Source organism: Tachypleus tridentatus, chromosome 4 (genome assembly GCF_004210375.1).
Source record: "Tachypleus tridentatus isolate NWPU-2018 chromosome 4, ASM421037v1, whole genome shotgun sequence".
Taxonomy (NCBI): domain Eukaryota; kingdom Metazoa; phylum Arthropoda; class Merostomata; order Xiphosura; family Limulidae; genus Tachypleus; species Tachypleus tridentatus.
In genome coordinates, this window is record NC_134828.1 from 29,040,261 (window position 1) to 29,054,670 (window position 14,410).

Consider the following 14,410-nt stretch of genomic DNA (forward strand, 5'->3'; position numbering starts at 1 on the left):
CATGCTCGCCCTCCCAGCCGTGGGGGCGTTATAATGTGACGGTCAATCCCACTATTCGTTGGCAAAAAGAGTAGCCCAAGAGTTGGCGGTGGGTGGTGATAACTAGCTGCCTTCCCTCTAGTCTTACACTGCTAAATTAGGGACGGCTAGCACAGATAGCCCTCGAGTAACTTTGTGCGAAATTCCAAAAAACAACAAACAAAAAGTGGGTTATATAAATAGTGTTTCGATTGCTATGAAGATCATTGTGTCCTAGCCTAAAGATCCATGGTTTCAGACAATCGCGGCTTGAGCAAAGGAGGTGACGAACATAGTGTGGTTGAAATAGTGTTATTACAAACCTGGAATACCTTCTTACAGAAGTAAGAATTTATTTATGCTTTCACGACACTTTCACTTCGAAATTTGTGGATGAAGTCCAAACCTTAAAAGGCAAATTATCAAATTCGTTGTTGTACTTAGTATAAACAATGTCAAAGGTTTTAATTTTAATAGTTTTAAAGTCTTGAAACTAAAGCAATAGAAATAAAATAATAAATTTAATTTTGACATGTTTTTAAATTTATAATTAGTTTGTGTTCTTTCCTAATTTTGTAGAATCTTCACTCCTCAATCGATCAATCTATCTTCAATCAACGAATATGGGATTAATCGTCATATTATAATACACCATGGCTGAATTATTGAGCGTGTTTGGTAGGAGGGAGATTCAAACCAGAGACTCGCAGATAACGACTTGAGTACCGTAACTATCTGAACTAGTCTGGATAATCTTTTTTAAATCCCTATTTTCAGGGCATTATGAGATTATAAATGAATAATTAGTTTAAAACAGTCATACTTGTGTGTTTCAAACCTTTGTTAATAGCTTAATGTATTAAAAGAGAATTAATTTATTATATTTAAAAGCCTCAAATCGAATTTTCATATAAATAACTTTAGGACGACAGCAACTGTTGTATGTTAAGAATGTATTAAACATAAATAAATACCACACATTGATACATTTCGGATTCGACAACGTGAATTATAGTTGTACGTGTAAACAAATTACGTTGCACTGTTTCTGGTTGTGATGAATTTTTACGAAAACATTTTGGTGTATAGTTATATGCTTGAGGAATTATTTCAGTGATTACCCAGTATTAGAATAATATTATGACATAGATTTAATACAATCAGAAAAAAATCTAAAAGCAGTAACTACTGACTTTCTTGTATCGCACCGTTGATATCATACTACATCATACTTTCTCAAGCACCTCCAGTATCATGTTCAATGATAGATTACTTAGAACTTGTTCATTTGACAGGGTTATCGTTTTACGTTCAGGAAGAAATGGCAGATATAGTCTATTGAAACACAATTTCAGCGAGGCATTTGCTAAAAAAATACGGAATTATTAGTATCCGATATTGACCCACATATACTTCAGAATGAGAAACAATTACTTCATAAAGTTGTCAACATATTCAAGAGAAATGTACAGCAGATAAAAGTAACAACTGAGTACCCAAATGATTAAGTAAGTTATGTCAATGTATCAACTAACATTGTCTCAGACTCATTTCAAATAGCCCTTGAAAGGCTTTTTGACAAAGAAACCATTGATTCAGCAAACCGTAATTCTAGGTCAACAAGGGATATTAGAAAGTGATACCAGCCTGATAGATATGCTATCAGGTTCAGACTCTTTTCAATATGGCGTCACCTCAGATGTCTTCAATGCTTCCAGTGAAAGGTGACTGGGTATGAAATTCACCAAAGTTTATCACAAGAGGAGGAAAATTTTCTAAACTTCTCCATTTTACCAAGTGAGTTACTGCATATAATTATTGGTTAAATATATAAACATGGCAGTCGAGAGCACATTTCTAATGTAAATATTTACATGATTTCAGTGTAATATACACAGCACACAAAATAAATGTTAATGTCTCTATCTTAGGAGGGAATGTGGTGATTGTCACGGCATTCCATGAAGCCATGTTGACATTGAAGTGACCAAAAAGGGAACTATTTGATTAAGTGTATAGCTGCACTCTTTCTGAAACTACTCGTATGTAACAGAACAACGCTAAAGAAAGGTATTTTACAATGTGAACTTTGTCAACATACTCGATTAGAGCCTCAAGTGTATCAGATATTCTCTTCTCTTATGATGAAGTTCCGGCTTTATATATGTAAGGTCTTCAGAAATCAACTATTCTTGCCTATGAAGACCTTCTACGTTGTTCATTGAAGTTGTTAGGTATCGAGATACCAATCTGTTTGGGTGTTCCTTAAACAATTGAAAGTATGCTGCCAGGAACATAATTTCATCAAACCACAAGAAGACTTGCATGGTATTTAACAATCTTCGGTAGTGACATTTCGAAACAGTTGTAACATAAACATCATCTGAACGATAGGTTGAATGATATTGTTAGTATTTATTGCTATGTAAATAAAAAATTTCAGAGAATGGCTATCATTCATCACATCTGGGACAGCGTTCTGAAGGCAAAAAAATCCGTATTTTCCAAGGCTAAAGGGGATAAGAACTGCAGCTTTATCTGTGCACTAATGTCAAAATAGTGCAATAATTTTCTCGTGATAAATTGGTTGAACGATGCCCAATGTGTGAGAGACATTGTATGCTCTTGTAATACTTATCTCACTGTCCGAGATGTTTACACAAGTCTTTTTCAATGTGGAGTTTACAGTAAAAAGCCTGTGTTGGATGTTTTTAAGTTTTTTGTAAGAAGGTGGCGCTATATCCGAAAGTATTTGACGTTTAAGATAATAATTATTCAATAATAGTAATAAACAAATGGATAGGGATGTGAACCCCAATGAAAATGCCAAAATATTGGTTTGTTTGAGATTGTCTCAGAGATCTGGAAGTACTTATGCAATAGAAAAACGGACACACAGATTATTGTGGTGGGCTTATATATATAGGTTCAAGTCTGTAGTGTGGTCTAATCTAACATTAAAGATATTAAAGAGAGAGACAGTGACTAACAGCATATTCTCAAAAGCTAGAAAATGAAAAATACATGAAATAATAATTAATAATTAATCCATCTTTAATAATTAGGGAAAATTTTACCAAACTTTTTTTGTGTATTTTTTGTGCCATCCACATATCTTCAAAAACTTAGAGAAAGAGAAAATATGAGAAATAAAACATTTCATTTCTTTGCTTCTTCAATAATAAGTGAAAATTTTAACTGGTTTTAGAAAATTCATTCTTTTGGTTTTATTTAGTAGTTTACTTGAACGTTTTACTGCAGTTATAATTTTAACTTGTTTTGAAACGATATAGATTAATTTTAACTGTTTTATTACAAACTGAGTGACGCTAAAGTTCTAAGTTACAGCAAAGACGTTCTTGGCCACAATTAGATTAATAAATATTAATTTTACTGTATGATTTATGGATTAATTAATTGAAATTTATTTGTATTAGTTTTTCCTGGTTTTAATTTTTCTCTTCATTCGTCATTTCAAACAAAATGTTTATTAAACACAATTTATAACAATCATTTTTATCCATGAATTTATTTCTCTGAAAGATAAAAACATGTTGAATGAAGACCAGTACACTAGAAACAATTAAACTATTTATAATAACACGCAGAAGAATAAAGACAGAACAACTGTATAGTCAGATTTTCGTAAATCAAGTGAAGACTTCCTCATTGGATGTTAAGTCATTTCTGAAATAAAAAGTTTGTTTTAAAGCTATTGCAGCATTAATAGTGTTACATAAACATTCCATAAATAATTCAGTATTAATGGTATGAATGTTAAAAACGCTGATTATGATATTAAAATTACTATAACGGGGTCACTAAATGCCAATCTAACTCAGGGAGTGTCTAAGATACGAAGTCCAAAAGATAAAAAATAGTCATATATTTGAGAAATTTCGAGTTTAGTAACAGAACAAGGAAGATTTCCTAAAGGCAGCATAAATACATATATGATTACGTATAACGTGTGCTGTAAGGATATTTCGTGTTTTAGATTCTTATGAAATCATAAGGTAAAATAGATTGTAACATAAATAGTTTTCTCTTACTGAAGTTGTTGAGGGAAAATATTCGAAGAAAAATATCACAACATGATGTTTCTGAAACTGTTTTGGAGAATATTAACACAAGAAAGAAGTTTTCCTTCAGATTACAACTACATTTTCTTTTCTCGAGTCTGGTGCAGTCTGGTGTTAGGGTTACACTTCAGTAAAAGTGGCGAATTGAATGATAGATTGGGTTTGAGATGTCTATTTATCAGACGTAAGTATTAATATATATTTTGATGACGCTTCAATTACGAAATTTAATAATATAATAGCGTTGAAACCCTAAAATGCACGTCATCAAATTCATGGTTATGGCTCAGTGTGAACATTCTTAAAGGCTCCAGTTTTAATAAACCTAAAATACTGATAATAATTATTTCAAGTTTTTCTCACTTTTGTACCGCCTTCAATAACTAAAATTCTCTCTTGTTAAGGTATTTTTGTTATATAGTCTTTGTGCCACTGTTCAGAAATTGATTGAATTTCCAAACCTTGAATTGCTTTATAGAAAATTTTCTGAGCATTTTCAAACATACCAATATATCTGAGATGTCAAGCAACGGTAGTGTGTAGGTTTCTGGGAGTGAAAATTTTAAATATCCAGATGGTTTATATATAATATATATACAAGTTTGAAGTATGACTAAAATTAATCTTACAAATATTAAATCCATTAAACCTAACCAAGAATGCAACTCTTCAGCTAACTGTAAAGTCATCAGACACATAGATTGTGGTTCTGTTAGCACACTGTATTCCACATGTGGTAGGATTAATAGACCCTTGATATGCGTCGAATGAATCGTTTTCATCACATTGTGACATTGCACAGACTATCAGACCAACAAAAGTATATATTGTATTGCCAGTAGTTCATGCTCTCATTGGTTAAGATTTCATCCTATATTGGCAAGGAGACAGTGCTGCAGCTAATACAGACAATACCTGGCACAAACTTTGTCTTCAAGCACTCACATTTAGAGGAAAAAAAAATCATCTCTCAACGAGTTCCATGTTCGCCTGCAACGCAGACTGTACCTATAATAAAGTTGTACAGCCTCATTTGTACAGCACGTTAAACATAGATCATGGAAGCAAAGACGTTGACATTAGTTGATCTCGAGAAATCACAAGTTTCCAGACCAGTTCGACATTAAGGATTAACATCACGGTTCCTGTCTCTTTTGATGAACCAAAAGCTTTAAACAAGATGCTGAACTTCTACTGTGGTTACATTTGTATCACTAAATGCTCGATCAAAGAGAATTGCCTTTGCTGTCAAAATGGACTATTCTGTTTGAAGGAGTGCTGCTGGGAAGGTGATGAACAATGTGGATATCCACAAAACTAAGAAGAAATTGCACAAAATGCTTCTGGTAGTCTGAACAGCAGCAAGATAATTAAAGTGTGTATATTTGCGTAATTTTGCGAATACAAATACAATATAGTTTAACAAATGTATTGAAATGGAGTTTTTGGACAATATATATACACACTAGATGAAAAAAGAAAATTTAATTCAGCTATACACTTAAAAAATTGGTTATTTTAAGCCATCATGGATGCAATTTTGAAAAGTGTCCTCTATCAAGCAACCGTATTTTTAAATAAAGAATGAGGTTAATCTATTTCCAAATCAGCATCTGTTAATTGCTGAAACCTAACTTTAACAGACTTTCTTTATAGTTCACAGAGTTTATGATTTCACGATAGTCATAAGATTATATACGAATTAGGCCGAACACATAATTCTAAGTGTTCAATGGTACCTCTATCATACTACCATAGTGTGTTTAGTTTTTGGGGAGTAAATTTAGATATGATTTTATAAACACTTACCATCAAAACTAAATACAAAAAAACAAACAAACAGGCAATGTCGGCCGTTTTATGACGTCATTTCAACATGATACATGAAAGGAATTTCAGACAATTTTAGTTTGTAATTTTTCAGACCGCAAAATTATATTGTCGTACTTGACCTAAGAACTAAACCTAAAGAGCAGGCCTAATCTGCTCGCTTATACAATAGCTCCTAACGTAATTCATTGTAACAAGTATAATTATGATCATGCTTGACCTGCTTCGCGGTAACAAATGGGTTACATAAATAGTGTTTCGACTGCTACGAAGATTATTGTAACCCAGCCTAAAATCCATGGTTTCAGACAATCGCGTCCTGAGCAATGAATGTGACGAACATAGTGTGGTTGAAATAGTATTATTACAAACCTGGAATGCCTCCTTGTTAATAGCTTAATGTATTAAAAAGAGAATTAATTTATTATATTTAAAAGTCTCAAATCGAATTTTCATGTGAATACACTTTAGGACGACAGCAACTGTTGTATGTTAAGAATGTATTAAACATAAATAAATACCACACATTCATACATAAAAGTAACAACTAAGTACTCAAATGATTAAGTTATGTCAATGTATCAACTAATATTGTATCATACTTAATTCAAATAGCTCTTGAAAGGCTTTGTGACAAAGGATCCTTTGATTCAGCAAACCCTGATTATAGGTGAACAAGAGATATTAGAAAGTGATACAGCCTGATAGATATGCTATCAGGTTTAGAAACCTTTCAATATGGCGTCACTTCAGATGTCTTCAATGCTTCCAGTGTAAGGTGACTGGGTATGAAATTCATCAAAGTGAATCACAAGAGAAGGAAAATTTTCTACACTTCTACATTTTACCAAGTGAGTTACTGCATATAATTATTGGTTAAATATATAAACCTGGCAGTCGAAAGCACATTTCTAATGTAAATATTTACATGATTTCAGTGTGATATACACAGCACACAAAATAAATGTTAATGTCTCTATCTTAGGAGGGAATGTGGTGATTGTCACGGCATTCCATGAAACCATGTTGACATTGAAGTGACCAGAACGGGAAATATTTGATTAAGTGTATAGTGCTGCACTCTTTCTGAAACTACTCGTACGTAACAGAACAACGTTAAAGAAAGGTATTTTACAAAGTAAAATTGTCAACATACTCAATTAGAGCCTCAAGTGTATCAGATATTCTCTTCTCTTTTGATGAAGTTTCGGCTTTTTATATGTCAAGATCTTCAGAAATCAACTATTCTTGCATATTAATACCTTCTACGTTGTTCATTGAAGTTGTTAGGTATCGAGATACCAATCTGTTTGGGTGTTCCTGAAACAATTGAGAGTATGCTGCCAGGAACATAATTTCATCAAACCACAAGAAAACTTGCATGGGATTTAACGATCTTCGGTACTGACTTTACGAAACAGTTGTAATATAAACATCATCTGAACGATACGTTGAATGATTTTGTTAGTATTTATTCCGATGTACCTAAAAAAATTTCAGAGAATGGCTATCATTCATCACAACTGGGACCGCGTTCTGAAGGGAAAAAAAATCCGTATTTTCCAAGGCTAAAGGGATAAGAACTGCAGCTTTATCTTTGCACTAATGTCAAAATAGTGCAATAATTTTCTAGTGATAAATTGGTTGAACGATGCCCAATGTGTGAGAGACATTGTATGCTCTTGTAATACTTATCTCACTGTCCGAAATGTTTACAGAAGCCTTTTTCAATGTAGAGTTTACAGTGAAAAGCCTGTGTTGGATGTTTTTAAGTTTTTTTGTAAGAAGATGGCGCTATATCCGAAAGTATTTGACGTTTAAGATAATAATTATTCAATAATAGTAATAAACAAATGGATAGGGTTGTGAACCCCCAGTGAAAATGCCAAAATATTGATTTGTTTGAGATTGTCTCAGAGATCTGGAAGTACTTATGCAATAGAAAAACGGACACACAGATTATTGTGGTGTGCTTATATATATAGGTTCAAGTCTGTAGTGTGGTCTAATCTAACATTAAAAATATTAAAGAGAGAGACAGTGCCTAACAGCATATTCTCAAAAGCTAGAAAATGAAAAATACATGAAATAAGACATTTCTTTTCTTTCCATCTTTAATAATTAGGGAAAATTTTACCAAACTTTTTTTGTGTATTTTTGTGCCATCCACATATCTCAAAAACTTAGAGAAAGAGAAATATGAGAAATAAAACATTTCATCTCTTTGCTTCTTCAATAATAAGTGAAAATTTTAATTGGTTTTAGAAAATTCATTCTTTTAGTTTTATTTAATATTTTACTTGAACGTTTTACTGCAGTTACAATCTTAACTTGTTTTGAAACGATATAGATTAATTTTAACTGTTTTATTACAAACTGAGTGACGCTAAAGTTCTAAGTTACAGCAAAGACGTTCTTGGCCACAATTAGATTAATAAATATTAATTTTATTGTATGATTTATGGATTAATTAATCGAAATTTATTTGTATTAGTTTTTCCTGGTTTTAATTTTTCTCTTCATTCGTCATTTCAAACAAAATGTTTATTAAACACAATTTATAACAATCATTTTTATCCATGAATTTATTTCACTGAAAGATAAAAACAAATTGAATGAAGACCAGTACACTAGAAACAATTAAACTATTTATAATAACACGCAGAAGAATAAAGACAGAACAACTGTTTAGTCAGATTTTCGTAAATCAAGTAAAGACTTCCTCATTGGATGTTAAGTCATTTCTGAAATAAAAAAGTTTGTTTTTAAAGCTACTGCAGCATTAATAGTGTTACATAAACATTCCATAAATAATTCAGTATTAATGGTATGAATGTTAAAAACTTCTAACATTTGGAGATTCATACTTTAATTAAACGAATTCAACTCCTACTTGTCGTCGGAGTAACCAGTTCTTTAGTTACTATAATATATTGTAAGAAGTTTGAAAAATCTATGGAATGATTACAACCAAATTTACAATTAGAGCTACAAAACAATTCTATTAGATGTTGGTAAAAGTAGAGAAACTTCTAGATCATATTTCTTAGAAAATATAATTTGAATTTGAGTTATTCAAACATTAGTTAAATACAATATTAAGAAAACAAAAGAAAGTTGCTACAATAGATTAAAGTGAATAGACTTTACATTATAAACTTATATTAAGTAAAACATGTCATATTATCTTCCAAGACATGTCTAACACTTACTAGATAAATGTAGGTTTTCTACAAATCCGTCAGTTTCTTCCCATCTTGCCCATCGCGCACTTTTTAATCTAGAAGTAAAAAAAAAATTATATATATATTATGAAAGCCAAGTAAACAAAACTATTGATTTTATTGTAAATCAGTCTGTTAGGATGGTGTTACAATAAAAAATTGTTTCTATTTTAATCGTATAGAATTACTTTGGAATTTATATTTTGATAATAGTAAAAACTCAAAGATATTTAATAACATATTGTATATAATGTAACATTCAGTAACAATGTTGTTCTTAGTCTGCTCATCAGGAAATATTTTATATTGTAGCTTAACATAAAATCTATCATAATATTTAAGTGTTCTAAAGATTGAGAACGAAAACATCTGTAACTTTATATAGATAAACAACATTAGTGTCGCTGTGTCTGAGGTCAGTTACTCCCGCTATGACTGAAAGGTGACCTTATATACTTACATCGTCACAAATTAGGGTACGATACCCGTATTTTGCATAGCGAAGACAGTTCATCATGTAGCTTTGATCTTAAACTCGAAGAAACTTAGTGTGAAAATATAATAATTAATAATACAGACTTCAAAAGTTAGGAAAGTTATAACAATGTTTATAACATTCACAAAGTATGAATAATTTCCAATAAATATTTTACCACCACGGTAACATATATAAACACAATGAATTTAACTAGTCTGCTCCTTTATTTTACTTTTTACTGAAAAAAGGTTTCTTGAATATCAGAATTATGTTTATAAATTACACGGATAAAGTGCAGACCGTAAAAATCTGTTCCAAGGATCGTGCATATGAAATGAGCATTTAAAGTAAAGTTTGTGAACAGGAACTGACATATTGATGTGATGTAATAGTTAGACTATAATTAATTATATACATACAGTGTTTATATAGAAAAAAACATATGACGAGAAAGGAAGAAATAAATAAAATAATATTTTACTTACAGAAATTTCTTATTAAAAGAAACGAAATCATGTAACAACGCATTTAACTTTTTTTTTCTAGGCAAACACAACTATATTTTTACTGTTGTCATCAGAGAAGCTTTATAGAATTAATGAAGACATAAATATAGAGAAGTTAGAATATAAAACCAAATCCATCCCAATCCCACAACCATGTTGGAGTTCAAATTAACCATCCACATTGACTCTTTCATTGCTATTGACGCATATGTAGGACACAGGACCTGTTTCAGTCTTGAAAAGTGGTATATTAAGTAATTTATCTGAGATATATGTATGTAATAAAATCAATATGTTTATTATTAATATAAAACATCTTAAATTTTCAGTATTAATCTGAAAATATTTGAACGGAATTTTAGTTAACTTAAAACTTCTTACAATTTAAATTATATACTATTGTCTAAAACCACTTCAGGTTGATATTAAAAGTGGCATGTAATTAATTATAAAGTACAACATGAGTGTCTTTCAAGGAACAACGGAAGGATTATATATTAGTATGATAGTAAAATAAAATAAAACAATTTATATAGAACTATATTCGATAACAATGATCTGAATAATGAATAGATGTTGTAAATACTTTACTGTGAACATAACCATTTAGTCAATTTAAGCAGACGTTACTAAAGGCTTAAACACAGAATTCTAATAACTGGTTAATAGTAACTTACTGTTTTTGCAAATTCTTTGTCGTCACACATCTTCTGCCTGAATTCATCGTCACTCAGAGAGTCTGGATTGTTTTCGTTTTTGCACTGTTCAAATGCATCTTTTTTCTGAAAGACATAGCAAAAATGTTTATGCGATTTATTTATATTAATATATTATTTAGTGAAAATAATGGTCTGGCATAGCATGATGGTTAGGGTACTCGACTGGCCATCTGGCTGGGTGCGAGTTTGAATCCTGTAATCCCTGAATTGGACACTCTTGCACTTTCAAATGTTGGTCATAATAATGTAGTTGGTAAAAGAGGGCTCAAGTGTTGATGGTGTTTGATGTTTACTAGCTGCCTTTCATGTCACTTATCACCACTAATCAGGGAACGGTTAGTGCAATAGAACTCAGTTTTTAAGTTATTTTGATATAAACGTATGAATAGATTAGAGAGATCTCTTCTTCTATGTGGTGAAACGTTAACATAATCTAATAATATCAAGTCCCATAGACGCTAAGCGATAAGGTTGAAGGTTTATATCCAAACTAGGTTTGAATACCCGTAATGAGCAGAGTAAATATATCCAGTTACACAGCAAAAATATACATAACCTTCCAGTAATTCAACAGTAAGTACTATTGTCTATAACACCAAAAATTGGGTTTCGATACTCGTGGCAAGCACAGCACAGTTAGCTCATTGTGTAATTTTATGTTTAGCAACAAATTTCCTGAAACATACTCTTCATATGGATGTGTATTTGTATTAGATTGTGACCTAATGGTTAGTGCATCGAATCTGGAACCCAAGAATTTGGAAATCTTGATATGGTACCACTAAACAATCTTCTTATCTCCGGATGTGGGTAATTTATAAATCCTGTTATTCATTTAAAATTAACCAACTAACAGGCTTTTAGTGACTGGTTAATTATCTGCTGATCCCAGTTTAAAGTTAGGTACGGCTTTGCCTGTCTATACTAAGTTTCTTACTTGTCTACTCAGGTAATTCTATGCAGAACATGTCATTTGTATGAGTGAGCAAACGAACTCTGAGAGTAACGACCGAGTTGTTCAGAACATGCCATGAAATATTCAAATAAAAATAACCATATAAATAATTTTCTGTAATAATAACGATAATCATGAACACCAATAAGAAAATCTTGTTATTAATGTTTTTCAATAGTTCATGTTTAAAGAACTATTATCAACAGTACTTACCTCCTGTGGGAAACTTTCAACAATAGCCATTGCTTTTTTTACGTCTTCTTCATTATCGCCTGTAACAATGAAAAGTTTATGAAAGAAGAAACGTTCTGCAGCTCTGTTATTATTTGTTTATCTTTGTTAATATATAATATTATAGGTTATAAACAGAGAAGAGAGGAAAACCGTTAAATCCCCTAACAACTACTTGGAAAGCAAGTTTTTAACAAGAGAAACATAAACAATTCATGTTCTCCACTATCTTAGCTGTAAGTTTGTAACATATTCTAGCTCAACACTGAAAACATTGAAGTAATGACCCATTGTGTTGGCTTTACTCTCAACTACACACAAATAACATTTTACTTATTGTAAATATAAATTTGTGAATATACAAACATTTACACTGACCTTTCATCTTTAGTTATTATTGCGTTATATCATTGAAGCACGTGAAACTAGCCAGAACCGGTTTCAATGATGTTATAGAATAAGCTACTACACGAACTATTTCATAAAAGTCACTTACTGCACATTAACTTGTGTAATTTTCCATGTCCTTTTCCTTTGCCCAAAGCAACCGCAACGAAAATAGTGACCAGAAGAAATACCGCTAGACTCTTCATTTCTGATGGTTTTAGAAGAACAAGTCTACAGTGTCCAAACTGTCAGCTGATGTTCTGAGTCAGACAGATGATAATATTTTGGTGAAATTATTGCGTTTTTATACAAATCTTAACAATAGAGGGGAAAAAAAAAGGATTTAACTCGTACATTACAGTAAGAAATGTCCATGTTGATCTACTGTTAGAAAACTATTTATTCTAGTATCTCTGATGAAACATTGCCTTTAAACAATATATTTGTCGAATCATTCTTGCCTTTTGTGTTATCGCTTCTTTGTTTGTTCAGGTTTATGCACAAAATCACTCATATGCTACTCACTGTTAAGAAACGCTGTTTTTAAAATTATGAAGTAAAACATTGCGTGTTTGAACAAACCAAACTATGTTAAGCTGCTAGATCATTTTTTATACCAAACTGATGTTTACAGAAGAATATTTGTTTGTTTTGTATTTATACTCACAAAACTGTCACGTGATTTTAACGCATGCACCCTAAGCTTCTGGAATTCGGTGTGTTGTTGTTACATACTCGGTTAGTCACACAAAGTCACAATAAGACGAATACACACGGTTAACTGAATAGCTGTAAAGAACTATTCGTTAAGAAAATGTTAATTTTTTATTCTTCTATTTTGTTAAGGACCGAAACGTTGGTTAGTAGTAATCGAAACATTCATTGTTTGTAGCTCTTTCCAAGAAAGGTGAAGTCTCATTGTTCCATCAGTCAAAAGTTTGTGATGAATATTGTTTACTAGTAACTGGAATTAGAGAATGTTAACATGTAGTGCTCCGTTTGGCTGTACAGAAAACAATCTAAAATAGGTGTATTTGAATACACTTCTCTTGAAAATAAAAAAGTCATTGTAAAAGGCATCTTGAATGAATGAGAAGACAAAATTCTGAAAATATCTGAACCAAACATCGAGAATTTCAAATAAACCACAAGCTGTCATTGATTTATACTGGTTTCGAGAAATTCCATCCCTCACCAGTAACTCTGAGAAAACTCAAATAATAACATAGGTAGGTTTCGTATGGTAGTGCAATATGAATTGTTTCTATGGTATTTCGAGTTATGAAGCTAAGGTTTGTTCTCTCGAGTAGCCTTTGTTCAGGGATAATGGTGCGGGAAGTTTTCAGAAACCAGTTTTCAGTAAGCTTGACAAACATGGCGTTGATAACACTCCACTCGCAATCTAAGGGTCGCGGTATTCAATATCCTACTGGGATATGCTCGTCCTTTCAGCAACGAGGGCGTTGTTATGTGATAGTCAATTCCATTTTTGGTTGGTAAAGAGTATTCCGTTAGTGGATGATAGGTGGAGCTAAGTAGTTATTTTGCCTTTATTCTAACACATCATAATTAGAAACTGTTGGTAGTGTTAACAAGCTGCCTTATGTCTAGGCAATCACTACAAATTTCGCAACTACTAACTTGGTATTTTTAATTAAGTTTTCGAGAAATTAAAAGAAAAAAAAAACAGTATAAAGTGACCAGTGATGAATTGTAAGAAGAGTTAAATATAGAACCTTATTCTCCCAGATTTAAAAGGCCTCGATGTGTAAAAGAATAAGTGATGAGAAAAATGATGAATTTGATTTATATATATATTTTCTATGCATTAATGAGTTTTCCTGATAAATAATTTCCTACAATGACTTACTGTCATCATGTATGTCTGTAACTAGTCACAGATAAATCAACAGAACAAGTTGCCATTAAAATACTTATAAAGAAATCCATAAAGTTCACACAATTTTCAACTTTGAATAC

General features: G+C 31.5%; 1 long non-coding RNA gene across 1 annotated transcript; it reads right to left on the reverse strand.

Moving 5' to 3' along the window:
- Positions 1–8,500: 8,500 nt before the first annotated feature.
- On the reverse strand, positions 8,501–13,062 carry LOC143248284 (uncharacterized). The gene is made up of 5 exons (XR_013026870.1): positions 12,540–13,062; positions 12,026–12,084; positions 10,816–10,920; positions 9,143–9,210; positions 8,501–8,674 (listed from the first exon to the last, which is right to left on the reverse strand). It is a non-coding gene; the product is annotated as an uncharacterized LOC143248284 (long non-coding RNA).
- Between the last annotated feature and the right edge of the window lie 1,348 nt (positions 13,063–14,410).